Source organism: Heterocephalus glaber, unplaced genomic scaffold, assembly GCF_053883595.1.
Source record: "Heterocephalus glaber isolate CG9 unplaced genomic scaffold, H.glaber_assembly_v1.0 deba00001744, whole genome shotgun sequence".
Classification (NCBI taxonomy): Eukaryota; Metazoa; Chordata; class Mammalia; order Rodentia; family Bathyergidae; genus Heterocephalus; species Heterocephalus glaber.
Window position 1 is genome coordinate 4,701,283 of NW_028258450.1, and position 15,472 is coordinate 4,716,754.

Here is a 15,472-nt window from a genome sequence, read left to right on the forward strand (position 1 = left end):
ATCTCCGGAATGAAGCCTACTTGGTCATGGTGCATGATCTTTTTGATGATTTGTTGCATTTTGTTTGCTAGTATTTCATTGTTTTGGGGGGGCGGAGAGAGACAGGGTCTCACTATGTTGCCCAGACTAGCCTCGAATTCACTGTGTAACCCAGGCTGGCCTCAAACTCTTGGCAATCCTCCTGCCTCAGCCTCCTAAATGCTGGGATTACAGGCATGCACCACCACGCCAAGCTCCTTGATATTTTTTGCATCTAAATTCATTAAAGAGATTGACCCATAGTTTTCTTTTTCAGTTGGTTCCTTGTCTGCCTCTGGAATTAGGACGATGCTAGCTTCCAGAAACGAATTTGAAGTACTCCTTCCCTTTCAATTTCATTAAAGAGTTTGAGGAACGTTAGCATCGTATCCTCCCTGAAGTTCTTGTAGCTTTCAGTGGTGACTCCATCAGGTCCTGAGCTTTTCTTAGTTGGTAATTTTTTACTACTGCCTCAATTTCATTGTCTTTCATTTGATTGTTTGGGGTTTTTATGTCTTCTTCACTCAGTTTTGGTAATTTATATGTGTCTAGAAATCTGTCTCTTTCTTCAAGATTCTCCAATTTGTTGGAGTACAATTTTTCATAGTAGTTGTACTTATGACCTCCTGGATTTTGGCAGTGTCTACTGTGATTTCACTTTTTCATTTCTACTGGCATTCATGTGGGTCTTTTTCCTTTCTTCTGTTAGTAAGCTTGGGTAAAACTTGGTCTGTTTTGTTTATTCTTTTAAAGAACCAGCCTTTCAATTCATTCATTCATTCTTTATACTTTTTTTTAGTCTCAATTTCATTAATTTCCGCCCTGATCTTTATGATCTTCTTTCCTGTACTAGGTTCAAGTTGGGACTGTTCGTGTTTTTCTAGTATCTTAAGGTGTACAACTATGCTATTTTGGGAAGCTCACTTTGTTCTTCTAAAGTGAGGACTGACCACAATAAACTTCCCTCTTAGGCCCATTTTCATTGTGAGCCACAGGTTCTGACGTGTTGTACTGCATTGTCATTTGATTCTAGGAAATGTTTTATTTCATCCTTGATTTCTTCTGAGTTCCATTGAATTTTCAGGAATGTGTAGAATTTTTGTGCTTTTTTGTGATTAAATTCTAAATTTAGCGTGCTATGATCTGATGGTATATATAGGATGATTTTGATTCTTTTGTATTATTTAAGCAGGCTTTCTGGCCTAGTGTGGATGATTTTGGGGAAAAGTTCCATGTGCTGCAGAGGAGAATGCATATTCTGTTGTAGTGGGGTAGATACCTATTAAGCCCATTTGAAGGTGTTGGTCTCCTGTGGTATTTCTTTGTTAATTTTTTGTTTAGTTTACCAGTCTATTAGTGAAACTGGGGTATGCAGGTCACTCACTATAGAAGGGCTAATCTTTATTTGATCTTTTATGTCTAATAGTGTTTGTTTTATAAAGTTAGGTGCACTGATATTGAGTGCATGTATACTTACAACTGTTATCTCTTCCTGTTGAAATGTTCTCTTAACTAATATGTAGTGACCTTCTTTGCCTCTTATCAGTTTTATATTGAAGTTTACTTTGAGAATAAAACTGCTACCCATGCTTGCTTTTAGGGATCCTGGTGCATGAAATATTGTTGTCCACCCTTTGCTTTTTAGTCAATAAATTTCTTTTTAGATTAGATAAGTGTCTTGAAATGCAACCTACTGCTGGGTTTTTTGTTTTTGGGTTTTGTTTTTTTGTTTTGTTTGGTTTTTTTGGTACTGGGGATTGAACTCAGGACTTTGTACTTTTAAGGCAGGCAGCAGCACCATTGAGCTAAATCCCCGGCATTTTTTGTTTTCTGATCCAGTGTGACAAACTGTGTCTTTTAATTGAACAGTTGAAGCCACTTACATCGAGAGTTATTACTGAAAGGAATTGACTTATTTATTCCTCTAATTGCATTCTTTTTTTCTGTTATTTTCTTTATTTTTTTTTCCATTTTGCCTTGCTTGATATATTCATGCTGTCTGACTTTTTTTACTTTCTTGACTTTGCTGTCTCTGTCTAGCACACTCTTGAGTATTTTTTGTTGTTCTGCTTTGGTGTTCATGAATTTCTTAAGGTGTTCTTTGTTGTAGAATGTCCTTATTTCTCCACTGATTTTGAAAGATAGTTTTGCAGAATATATTAGTCTGTGTTGAAAGTCATTTTCTTTTAGGGGTTGAAACACTTCATTCCAAGCTCTCTTGGCCTTTAAGTTTGGTTTTGAGAAATCTGTAATTCTTATGGGTCTGCCTTTATAAATCACTTGGTGATTATTTCTAACATTTTAAGAGTCTATGCTTGTGTTGGATCTCTGCAATTTTCACTATGACATGTTGTGGAGAAGTATTTTTCTGATCATGACTATTTGGAGTGCTATATCCCTCTCTTATCTGTTTATTGATTTATTACTCCATATTTAGAAAGTTTTCTTCTATTATTTCTGTAAACAGATTTCTTATTCTACGTGTGCTGTCCTCTAATTTCTCTCTAACTCCACTTAGCCTTGTGTTAGTCTTCTTAGTGTCATCTAGTAGCTATTGGGTGAATTTTTCTTACTCTCTTATCATTTTTAAGGTTTCTCTGAGTATACTATCATGTGATTCATTTTTTTAGATTTCTGAAACCCTTTCTTCATATCGGTAAATTCTGATGTTTATAAATTCAGTAGAATCCTTTGCCTGTGGGATTTCTGTTTGGCTACATTTTATTGAGTCTATTCTTTGGTAAATTTGTCACTTGTTTTGAAAAATTTTGGTCAGCTCTTCCAATTTTTTATTTCTTCCAATACTGCACTGGTCAGTTTGTTTGATATTTTCACTACCTTTTGGGATATGTCATCATTGAGTTTCCTGAGTGTCTTTGTTTCCTGTTTAATCATTTCCTATAGGTTGGCTCTCTGGTGTTTGTTTTCCTCCCCATCAGTGCTGCTTGGATCTGCTTAGGGAGAGTTGAGAGTCTTTGGAGGCATTTTGTTGTTCTTTTTTTGTGTGTTCCTTTGTGTGTGTGCTGAGGTATGAAGTCAAAAAGTGTGGAAAGAATTTTTTGTTGATATGAAGATCTCTTCATTTGTTTCTGTTTTTCAGTGATTTTTTCTTGACTTTATTGGTCAAGAGTTATTGTTAACCACTCCAACCTATTCAACTTAATTGGGTTGGACCCTGTCACTCTGCTGTAAGGAGAGAATTTCTGCTGGTTATAACAGTGTTGATAAATCCAACCATATGTCAATCACAAGTATTAAAACTTATTCTGAAAATTTTCACCCTTTTGCCAAAGGTGTCAAAGGGTGACACCTAATATAATTTGCAAACTATATTATAATCCTGTCCGTGGTTCATCTGGGATGTGAAAGGTAGGAGAAAGGAGTCACAACCTGATTATGAGCAGCCAAGCAGTTTCCCTGTGGACCTGTCATTGCCTGTCCAAAGCAGTGAGGGCCGTCACTCCCTCCAGACTTGTGTCCTGGTTGCAGGTTGTGCTCCAAGTGTGACCACCAAAAGCATCCATGGATCAGTTGCCTCAATAAATTTGAGAGGAAGAAAATGTGTCATTTGCCCATATCTGAGTTTTCAAGTTCTCTGTCAACTTCTGCCAGAGACCACACACACTCTTCCTTCCTTCAGAGCCTGGCAAAATTCATGGTTGTTTCTGCATCTTTCCTCCACAGCCCTTCCTGACCTAACAGATGGCCAGAAGACCTCTGCCCAGTCACTGTTCACTGCCTCTCTGCTTACAGACATCTGTCTGCCACAGTCCTGTCTGTGGTACCTGGGGCAGCCCCCGGCTTGGCAGAGTGGTAGGCAGGACTTCAGGCCATCTCAGTCCTTTCCACTGCATGCCATTTTATCCCTCTCCATTGACCTGCTTTTGTTTCTCTAAATCCCCACCTTGAAAGTGCTTCGTTCTTCATGCTGAGGAGGGAGGTCTATTCCATAAACCAAGTGCACACTCAAGGGCCAACTCCCTCCTTCAGTCTGAGCCTCTCCCAAGATGTCATTTATGTTAGTATGGTGAGGGCATTTGCCATAATACAGGAGTGGTGCAGCTTCCCCTCACACACCCTTTAAGTACTGGATTTTACTTCAGCTAGGTTCTGTTTTCATTTATCTTCCCCTATCAGACTTCATCTTTCACCCTCACTTCAAGATACCTGCCTTTCTCCAGTACCAATTTGGAGACACCATTACTGTCATTCCATAGGCAACCATCTTCTCTCTTTCAGGAAATACTTCTTTCCTTCATTTTGTCATGAAAAGGATTCCAAAGATCACTGACATGTTATAGGAAGGCAGACAGATGTCTGTGCTGTTGTAGGAATCCTTGTCTGTCACACAATAAAGATCAGTCAGGTCTATTTTTTTTAACATCACAAATACGTAACTAGCAGCACTAAGACAAGATTTTCTATTTCTCTTTCTCTTGCAGACTCAGGGAAAACCTACTTCCAAGTGAAAGAAGGTTTCAGACAAGCAAGGGTAATTTATCTAGCCAACATAAGCGAGGATGCTAAAGTGACTTACATGCTGTTGGCCCTAGGTAGGTATGACAGCCATGCCGTTTGGGGTAAGGAGGCAGGATTAATGAGTTCTTCGCAAACCTGCTATTATCAGGTTTATCCCTTGGTGGATAAAACTAAGAATGCTGCCCTATATTTATTCTGTCCAAACATCTTGGGTGAAACACAAAACTGCTGAGAAAGGAGCCCATATTCTTCCAGATTTTGGTATTCAGGAAAATAAATCCTTCTACCCTCCTCCCTGTATAATCCTTCCCTAATGAAGTAATTTAATTTAGGGAACTAAGTACTGGGCAGGAGATTTCTCTAAGTGGTTCATATGACTTATGGCTTTACTTTTAGGTTGTTACCCTGAAGAAATAAAAAGGCATTTCACACATCCCCTGCCCATGGATGTCTATGACACCTCTATTCATTAACCACAACAACTGGAAACTACCTAAATAATCTTTAGTGGCTGGGTGGATAACCAACATCTTCCCTATCCATGAAGTAAAATGTTAGTAGGAATGCACCACTGAGGCACTCCTCCACAGGGGTGAAACTCAATGCATCACACTAAAAGAAAGACTGTAGAGGCACAAAAGCTACACCTTGGGTGGCTCCACTCACCTGCTGTTCTGGAAAAGACAAAACTGTAGAGAGAGAAAACGAGTCAGACCAAGGAAGTGTATGGCCACGGAGACAGCTCAGGGGAAATGGGCAGGGATGGAATTCACACATGCGTTTTCCAAACACAGACTCTGTGTTTGTCAGAACTTGCAGAAATTCTTCCTGAGAAGAGTGAATTTCATTATATGCAAATTCAAAACAGAAGTTTGGAACCATTGGAAATGACATGATACAGTAAACTCATTGACGCCAGCCAGTTGTAATGATTATCTCAAACAGGAATTTGACATTTCTTCAGGTCTCCACAGCAGAGTTAAGCATAAATGAATGCTCTAATTCAGTGGTTCTCAAAATTGTCCCCACAATGAATCACCTAGGCAGGTTAATCATAGTAAAATACACACAACATAAAAGTTACTATTTTAACCATTTGAAAGTGTACAATTTAGCCACATTTAATAATTCACAATGTTGTGTAAGCATCAACTTTTTCCAGTTTCAAAACCTTTTCATCACCCCAAAAGAGACTCTGTGCCCATCATGCACTCACCCCCGATTGTCCCTCCCTCAGTCTAGCAACCACTGTTCTGCCCCCTCTCTCCACAGGTTGGCTTACTCTGGACATTTCATAGAAAGGGAATTGTACAGTAAGTGGCCTGTGTTTCTGGCTTCTTTCACTTGGCAAAATATTACCAAGGTTTACCCATGTAGCATGTAGCAATACTTCATTTATTTTATTTAAAACCACATTTGTGTGTCCATCCATTTACTCATTCATGAACCCTTCAGTTCCTTCCATCATTTTCCTATTGTGAGTAATGCTACCATAAGCATGGAAGGGTAGACATCTCTTCAACATCCTGATTTCCTTACCTTTGGATATATACCTGGTAGTGGGGATTCTGAATGTGCGAATGACTCAAATCCCAAATTTCCCACAGGACATATGAGATATTCTCTTTAGTGTTCAGATTTTTGAAAAATTGAGAAGTAATTGCTATCGCAGGTAAGATCATCCATAAACTATAACATTTCCTCATGGAGCTGAGAGTGCCCCTGGTAAATGTCTAACTTGTTCCTCCCAGCTGGGGACAAAGACCCAAGGGTCAGTTACTGGGGATTTGCTGCAGGAGACAAGAAGAGTAACTGACGCCTATTCTGTTGTCCTGACCTCCCTGTCCATGAGCTGTGGCACCTTTGCCTTTCCTCAGAACATGTAGCCTCAATTTAGAAGGAGCTCCGTAAAGAAGGAGCTTGCATGCTTCTGGAAATCAAAATGGAAAATGAAAGGCAGGCCACCACACCCCTGAACTGCTCAAACATGCATGGCTTTCTCTATTGTCCTCAGCCTAAGTGCTGCCTTTCTCTTAAAATCAATGTTCTGTTCCATTTCTACTAAATAACCATATGGAATTTTCTCTCCTAATTCAAGCCCCAGTCCAAGACCACGATCTGGCCCCTGGTGACTATATGTATTTTAAAAAAAAAATTAAAGACCTGGAAATTCCAGAGAAAAATCTTATTAAAATTACTGGAACAGGTAAGTCAATGTCCTCCTTTTAGTGTACTGTTTGTTCAATAAGAAAATGTGATGTTAAAATGTAAATTGATCTACACTGGATGATATATTTATGTCTTAAATGGAGGGAAAAAATCATTCACCATGTCATCTCTCTTTCAGATACATGTCCCCGTGACAGAAATTAGGTAAGTGGATATCCATTTAACAGATTCTTCTGAATTCTATTAGTAGGTAAGGGAGTCTGATAACCAAGGGTCAACTCAGAGATTCTCGGTCCATCAGTGACATTGTCAGACTTCTCGCCAAAAGTTGTTATCCACTTCTTACCCAAATAACTGAATTTTTACCATCAAGAGAAATTCTTGAATTTATCATGGTCTTCAATTTCCCATTCCTAAAGAAATATTTTTTTAGCCACAGAGAAAAATACAGATTTTGTTTATTAGTGGCTCCCTGTGGCTCCATATTTAGATGAGAACTTTAGAGAGTTAGATTTTTTTTTTCTCTCTGCAGTTCTGAGAACTTCTGGGTGTTGTACATGCTAAACAAGTGTTCTACTTGTGAATTTCATAAAATGAATTGGAGGAGGGGAGATTGAAAGTTACACAGGCTCAGTAGCCCTTCAGATTTTAGTTGTGACTACTGTGTGCCCGTAAATTATCAATGGCTATGGGAAGAGATTGAGGAAAGAAATAACAAACAGGTAATTTTTCACCCAAGGAATTAGTAAGTGCCAGAACTTCTTCTAGAAGGTGTACATGTAAATACTGGTGGACAGACAGATGTAGAGTTACATAGATAAATGATACAATGTAACTATAAGTTATATGCCACATTTTTATTGATTGATGAAGTCAAAAAATTGAGGTGCAGGCCCTGAGGAAGGGGTAGCAAGTACCATGTCCGGCCATAAAAGTGGTAAAAGGAAGGTCCTGAGAATATGCAAGAAGCAGGCCAGGGAGATGGATGAGTAATGTAAGACTTTCAAACAGAAACTGTAAGAGGAACAGAAGAAACTCCAAGACCTCAAAGCTCAGGTCACAAGAAAGAAACTTGGCCACAGGCAGAATTAAGAAACATGGCAAAAAGTAAGCAGCTCATTCTGCCTGAGTTGAGGGTGACCCTTAATTTTCTTCCTGTATAAATATCTGAATTACCTGCCATCTTGGGTCATCTGTAGCAAGAATGGCGTATTGTCTTGAACCGTGCTATATATTTAAGAATATACTTTTTTAAAAAATCAGAGGCAAAAGTAAAAGGCAGAATAAAAGGAAGGAAGAAGGAAGGAAGGAAGGAGGGAGGGAGGGAGGGAAGGAAGGAAGGAAGGAAGGAAGGAAGAAAGGAAGGAAGGAAAGACGCAAGCAGGCAGATCCCATCTCCAAAAAATGTACCTCCCTGTTTCCTATCGATTCTCTATTCTTTAATTTATTTGTATTACTGATTCCTCACAGAAGCGAAACCATACAATATTTAATCATCCAAGAAAAAACAGGAAAAAAAACTATTTAACCTTCCATGTCAGATTTCTTTCACTTAATATTATGATCTCAAGATCCATCCAATTTCCTATAAATTACTCAAATTTACCCTTCTTATGTCAGAGTAAACTTAATTGTCCATATATACTACAACTTCTTTATCATTATATCCATCCATGGGCACTTAGACTATTTCTATAATTTTTTGTTTGTTTGTTTTTCTTTTTCTTTTTTTGAGACAGGATCTCACTATGTAGTTTAGGCTGACCTTGAACTCACAGCGATTCTTCTGCCTAGCCTCCCAAGTGCTGGAATTACAGGTGCCACCAAGGTCTATTTCCATTATTTAAGTATTGTGAAATTGTGCTGTGTTGTAAGTTGTCTCTTCCCTCTTGGTTATTCCTTTTCCTGAGTGAAAGATTTTTCATTTTATATAATCTTGTTTATTGATTCTTGGTATTATATCTAATGCAGTTCAGGGCTTTGTTCAGAAAGTCTTTGCCTGTGTCTTGTGTTCAAAAGTTTTACAATTTTTTCTTTGAGCAAATTTAGTATTTCTGTTTTTGTATCTAGGTCTTTGTTCCATTTTGATTTGTTTTACAGTATGGGATGAGAGATATGGCTCTAGACTCATTCTTCTGCACATGGATAGCCAGTTTTTCCAGGACCATTTATTGAAGAAACTGTTTTTCTTCCAGCTTATGTTCTTGGCCCTTTGTCAAGAACTGGATGGCTGGAGGTGTGTGGTTTATTTCTCCACCTTCTATTCTATTCCATTGGTCAACATATCTGTTGGGAGACAAGTGCTTTGCTGTTTTTATTACTGTAGCTTTTTGGTATAGCTTACATTTCTGGATTGTGATGCCTTCAGCTTTGCTCTTGTTGCCTAGGTTTGCCTTTGCCATTCTGGGTCCATATAAATTTCACAATTGCTTTTTTTCTCATTTTGTGAAAAATGTGGATGATATTTCAGTTGCATTCACAATAAATGTGTATCATTTTTTGTTATTGTGGCCATTTTGACAATATTGATCTGCCTATCCAAAAATAGGGAATGTCTTTTCATTTTCCAATGTCCTTTTCAATCACTTTTTTCAAACCAATGCAGTTTTTATTATACAGGTCCTTCATTTCCTTGGTTAGGTTAATTCCAAAATATTTAATTATTTGGAAGCTACTGTAAAAGGGGTTGTTTTACTGCTTTTTTCTCAATGGGTTCATTTTCAGTGCATAGAGATTTTACTGGATTTTGTGCATTTATTCAGTATCTTGCCATTTTGCTGCACTGATTTGTTAGTTCTAAAAGTCTTCTGGTGGAGTATTTTGGATCTTCTATGTAAAGGAATATGTCTTTTGCAAATAAGATTACTTTAATCTCTTTTTCATTCAAATCTCTTTTATTTCTTTCTCTTGCCTTATTTCTCTGCCTAAAGATTTGAGTGCTACATTGAACAAGAATCATGAGAGTGGAACCTTGGCCATATTCCTTGATTTTAGAGGAAATACTTTCAGCTTTTGCCCACTTATGATGTTCACTGAGGGTTTGACATAAATGGCTTTTATCCGTGTGAGATAAGGTCCTCCTATACCAGATTTCTGCTGTTGATTTCTAGTTTTATTATGCTATGATCCAATAGTATGCAGAAAGTTATTTCCTTTATGGCATAAAATGTGGTCTATTTTGGAGAAAGATCCATGTACTGCTAAGAAAAAAATGTATATTCCATTGTCAGATGAAATACTCTGTAGATACATGTTAAGTCCATTTGTTCAATGGTGCGGCTCAATGTAGATACTTATTTGTTGATTTTTTGTGGTTGACTTCTCTATTTATGAGAGTGAGATATTGAAGTCCCCCACTATGGTTTTGTTGATGTTTCTGTGACTTTTATATTCAGTAATATTTGTTTTATGAAATTTGGTGCCAGAAATTTGGTGCATATACATTTACAGTTGTTTTTTCTTCCTTGTTGAATTCCCTTTACCAATATGTAATGACCTTCTTTGTCTTCTCTGATTATTTTTGGCTTGAAGTCCACTTTGTCTGAAAAAAAAGTTTGCTACTCTTGCTTGTTTTGGGCTTAAGTTGCATGAAGGGCTGTTTTCCATCCTTTCACTATCAGTCTATGTATTTCTTTGTAGATACCATGTCTCTTGTAGTCAATGTGGACTTTGTTTTTTTTTTTCTTATTCAATCTGACAATCACTGTCTTTTGAAGAGTATTTACATTGAGTAATTACTAAAAGGTATTGACTCAATCCTGTCATTATATCTTTCTTCTGATGCTAATTCCTTTTTTTTTTTCCTGTTTAACTCCTCGCCCAGTTGGATATAGTATTTTCTTTGGAATCTTTGGTGATGTTAACCGTATTTTCTCTACCTAGGTTTCTTTTGAATACTTTGCAATCCTGGTTTGGTGGTCATGAATTTTTCATGTATTCTTTTTCATAGAAAGTCTTTATTTCTTCATAAATTTTGAAAAATAGTTTTGCACAATATATCTGGGTTGAAAATTATATTTTTAGGGCTCAAAAACTTTGTTCTAAGCTCTTCTGAATTTTAAGGTTTGTAGTGAGAAATCTGCTGTTATTCTGTTAAGGTTTCCATTATAAATTACTTGATTTTTTTTCCAACAGCTTTCATGATTTCTCTTTGTGTTTAAATTCTGGGATTTTTAACTGTGATATCTCCTAGAGAAGTACTTTTCTGGTCCTGACTATTTGGAATTCTATTCTGGAAGCATGCATTGAATATTTTTCCTGGATTTATCAAAACTTGGATGATTTTGGGTGAATAAGTTTCTATATATTTTGTACAGTCTTCTAACTTTTCCTTAACCCCTAATTATTCTTATGGGATTTTTTTTATCATCTAGAAGCTGTTAGATCCAGTTTTCATGGTGTCCTGTTGTCTTTTTGGATATTGCTGAGTACCTGATCTACTATTCACTTTGTCAAGTTTTGACACAATAAGCTGCCCACACTTCTAATGAAATTTTTTATATTATGAATTTCTGCTTGATTTTTTTCATAGTCTCTAATTCATTACTAAAATGGTCCTTCATATCTTGTGTCATCCTATTTAATTTGGTCAGCTTTATATTTGTGTCTTCTTTAAGATCATTGAACATTTATCATTTTGGTCCTTCATCTGTTTATCTACATGTTCTTTGAGCTCCCCGAACATCTTATGGATCTTTTTGTTTCTTCTTTGATTCCTTCAAATATTTTAACCACTTGGATTTTTTTCCATTAAGTTTATTGGTACATTTTAGGTATACAATACAGTTACATTCATCATTGGGATCTTGTACATTTACATGATGTATCTTGGTTCTTATTTTTTCCCCATTCCCCTGCCCTCTCTTCACCCCCTCCACCCTTCCCTATTTACAAAGACTTTTTTTCCATTTACCACTTGGATTTTCACTTCCTCCACTTCTGTGCCCATGAGATCAGCTTTTGGAGAGTTAAGAACTTTTGAAAACATACTGCTGCCTTCTTTTCTCATGTTTCTACTATTTTGTGTTGAAGACTGAGGATCAGTTAGGGTGGAAAAACTCTGTCACTGCCATAGAAATCCATTTAGTTAGTCTACATTTCTTTGTAATGTGTTCTTGGATTTGCTTTGTTTGGTGATTTACACACCTCTTAAACCTACTGAACATAATAGAAACAATCCAAGTCACTGCACTGCGAGGAGTTCTACTACCAGTTATATCAGCATCAACAGAGCAAATCACATATCAATCATGTAATATAAAACTTGTTTAAACAATTTTACCTTTTTTTCAATGACCAGAAAGACTGTGAGGCAGTTCTTATGATAAATAGGCTGGGAAATAGAGGATGAGGTATGGAAAAAAGGAAGAGAATTTTTCAGAAAGAAGGAAGTTAAAAAAGATATAATAGTAAATGAAAGAGGGAAAGAGGTTTTTGTTGGTATTGTTTTATTTCTGGAGTAGAGGGCTGGTGGAGAGGGTGCTTGAGAGGTTACTTGTGGGGTGCAAAGAGTAAAAGAAATATAATTAAAAATTGAGGGAAGCTGTGGAGAAGTTGCCACCAATTAATATGCTAATAAAATATAGATAGATGATAGATAATTTCTTTTTGGTACCGGGGTCAAACTCTTGCAAGGCAGGTGTCGGCACCACTGAGCTAAATCCCTGGCCCCACTTTAATTAGATTTTAAAAGCCATATGTGTATTCTGGCATGGTAGCCTAGCACTTGTAATCCCAGCACTTGGGAGGCTGAGGCAAGAGGATTGCCACGAGTTTGAAGCCAGCCTGGGCTATATCACGAGTTCAAAGCTAGCCTGAATTAAGTGAGATCCTATCTCAAGAAAAATAGAAACCAAAAAAAAGCCACATATACCTAGCGACTACCCTATTTGTGAGCCCTGGTTGAGATTTATCAAATGTCAAATATCATATACCACTAAGACTTTCTGTATCCTACAAGATAAACTTTTTTGTTTTGCTTTGTTTTGTTTTTAGACAGGGACTTGCTATGTGGTCAAGACTGGCCTTATATTTGCTGTGTCATGCAGCCTTCCCTTGAATATGTGATCTTTTTCCATCAGCTTCCCAAGTGCTGGGATTACAGCCATGTGCCATCATGCTCTGCTAATGTTACTTCTTTGAAAAGTTAATTTTCAGTATATCATGAAAACAATTTCTTTCTTACCCCTTTTCCTTCTACTGTACTCTAATAAATAAGTACAAATATAATATATTGATTAAAGTTTTTTAATGTTTGTAAGTCTTGTTTTGGGATAGACCTACAAAGAAGACTTTTAAATCGTAAGTGCTTAGTAAGCCCATAACTGCCAATCTAGGGGATGTCTAGAATCCATGTAAATACATATTTTCTATATCTTAATTGGGGAAGAAAGAGGAAAAAAGAAATACTGGTAATATATAAGCCACTTTCACCTACCTTCTGGCTATGCATATGCAAAGGAACAACTTTGTGAAGATAGCCCTGATGTGGGTTCCATAAAATTCCTGTTCAAGTGCTTGCCTTCCCCTGGAATTTTAATAGAGTATTACCTGTGAGAACGATTCAGTGCAATCACTTATGCTGTGCTTCTACCTTGCAGCTGCTCCTCCTTGTTCTCATGATGATCAAGTTCTCACCACATCAAGCCAGCTAACTGCTTCCTGATTTTGGAAGCCACAAATCTCTATGTCCATCACCTACTTGACACTTGGCCAAGTTCACTCACGTGAAATCAAATGTGCCTGTGCTTTTCAAACATGTTCTCTATTTTCTCTCTCCCTCCTGAAGCTGTGATTCACAGGTCATCCCTTTCCTGATCTTTTTTTCAACTTAGATTTTTCAGTCTTTGTCAAGGAGCCTTGGGTATAACTCAGTAGAAGCCAAGCATGTGTGAATTTCAATCTTGATTCAATCTCTAGCACCAAAAAAAAAAAAAATCTAAATAAAATAACCTAACGTAAATATGCTTAGAGTCTACTATCTTGTATAGACAGCATAATAACCTTCAGAAGATGTCCATACGCCAATTCCTGAAGCATGTGAACATGTTGTTTTACACAGCAAAAGACACTGGTATGATAAAGCTAAAAGTCTTGAGTTTGGGAGATTTTCCTGGGCCAGACATATGGGCCCCATGGAATCACAAGAGGTTTTGTAAGTGAAAGAGGGAAGCAGGAGAGTCAGAGGAGGAGAGGATATGGCAATGGAAGTAGAGGTTGGAGTGATGAACTTTGAAAATGGTAAAATGAGACATGGGAGAAGGGAAAGAGGTGATTCCAGAAGTTAGAAACCCAAGAAAACAGTCTCTCCCTAAGATCCTTCTGAAGGAACCTGACTTTAGCCCACATCTGACTTCTGGCTTTCAGAAGTGCAAGGTAAATTTGTGCTATTTCAGGCCACTAAGTTGATGATGATTTGTCTATTTATAAGTGTCTGTGGCTTTTATGGAACCCTCAACACTCTGTAGAAAGCAAGATCAGTTACCACTAATGTAAAAACAATAAAAGATTTGAATATCACACTGAAGGAGAAAATGGTTAAGTACCATAAGGCAATTCTTGCATCTTTTATTTGAAAGGATTTTTCTCCAAACTGGATAACTTTCAAATAAAGAAATGTGGTTATATTGTTACACTAAGTAATTTTCCACTTCTTAAGAAAAATGGTTTTGCAGAACAGAATTAGTGTTTGTAGCATTTGTCATTTTTTGTACTGTTCTTCATGAGGAAGAGACTTTCCTCTACCTTATTATGCCCTGTGTCTGGAGGCCTCAAATAAAACTAACAAAAGAAATATTAGTGGGAGAAAAAAGGCACATGACCTTTATAGGAGTTCACCAAAAAAAAGAAGGAAAATTCAAGAAAGCAATTAACCTTGGGGGCTTATATGCTCTTTTACCAATGAAAACAGGGTTTGGGGGTTAAAGGGATCATGAATTGTGGGGAAATGACTAAAAATATTAGGAGAGAACTAAAGGAAGGTAAGGGCTATTTCAGTAGGGTCTGTTTGTGTAAATTTATCTTGGTGTAGACTCCCTGTCTTTGACTATAAGACTCACTTTTCTCTCTGATGGGGAGGAGGTAGGAGCTTATGGTGGGGCAAACTGAGTGAGTGACCTGTCAATCATGGAAGACCCAGAACACATGGCCAAAACATTCATGACTATGCAAGTTCCTGAACCCTTTGTGTGAGACTGACTGGACCAACTGAAAAGTGCCATCTCCAATTTTTCATTGACATCTGGTGCAAAACCAAGCAGACTTTTGATCTGATGTCAGGCCTAGTGAGTTTCTGGTAGGACGCCCATCCCAATGCCTTGTTTCCATGGGAATGAAGCCATCTAGAAATGGGACATACAAAAGAACCTGACCGTTAGTCTCCTGGCCACTGGGAACTTTTTACCAGTCTGTTCTCCCACTGCAGAGCATGTTACTTTCTCCACCTTCAATAAATGTAAATGCTTTATACATTTTCTGCATTTCGTGTCCAATTCTTTATTCAGGAGACCAATAATCTAAAAAGAATCTTCAGACTCCAAAAGCTGGTAACATTTTCTTGGCAAGTCAGCAGAAATAAGGCCCTTTGGGCAATGTTTCTCTCTCTCTCTCTCTCTCTCTCTCTCTCTCTCTCTCTCTCAATCAAGCCAAGAAGGAAACACTGGTTTACTTTTTCATTTCCTCCTCTTTCCTTCAGCAAATTCCCAATCTCTTTCTTGTCCTTTCTCTCCATTCAGGCTTTCATCTGTCCAAAAACTCAAATCCTTTAACTTTTTTTCTGATATTAGTTATCAGAGAGAGGCAGGGAGCT

General features: G+C 37.4%; 2 long non-coding RNA genes and 1 pseudogene across 3 annotated transcripts in view; 2 read left to right on the forward strand and 1 right to left on the reverse strand.

Moving 5' to 3' along the window:
* Positions 1 to 5,264, reverse strand: part of LOC147821362 (uncharacterized) — a 42,789-nt gene extending 37,525 nt beyond the window's left edge. The window contains exon 1 of the long non-coding RNA XR_015447185.1: positions 5,164 to 5,264. This is a non-coding gene — a long non-coding RNA (uncharacterized LOC147821362). The remainder of the gene's footprint in view (positions 1 to 5,163) is intronic.
* A 1,027-nt stretch (positions 5,265 to 6,291) lies between these two features.
* On the forward strand, positions 6,292 to 15,142 carry LOC101701706 (uncharacterized). Of its 2 annotated transcripts, XR_015447143.1 has the most exons (4): positions 6,292 to 6,453; positions 6,596 to 6,703; positions 6,845 to 6,870; positions 13,266 to 15,141. It is a non-coding gene; the product is annotated as an uncharacterized LOC101701706 (long non-coding RNA). The 2 variants fall into 2 exon arrangements; XR_001182453.3 differs by having other exon boundaries at positions 6,292 to 6,703; positions 13,266 to 15,142.
* Positions 6,933 to 7,887, forward strand: LOC147821363 (translation machinery-associated protein 7B pseudogene; annotated as a pseudogene).
* Positions 15,143 to 15,472: the final 330 nt, after the last annotated feature.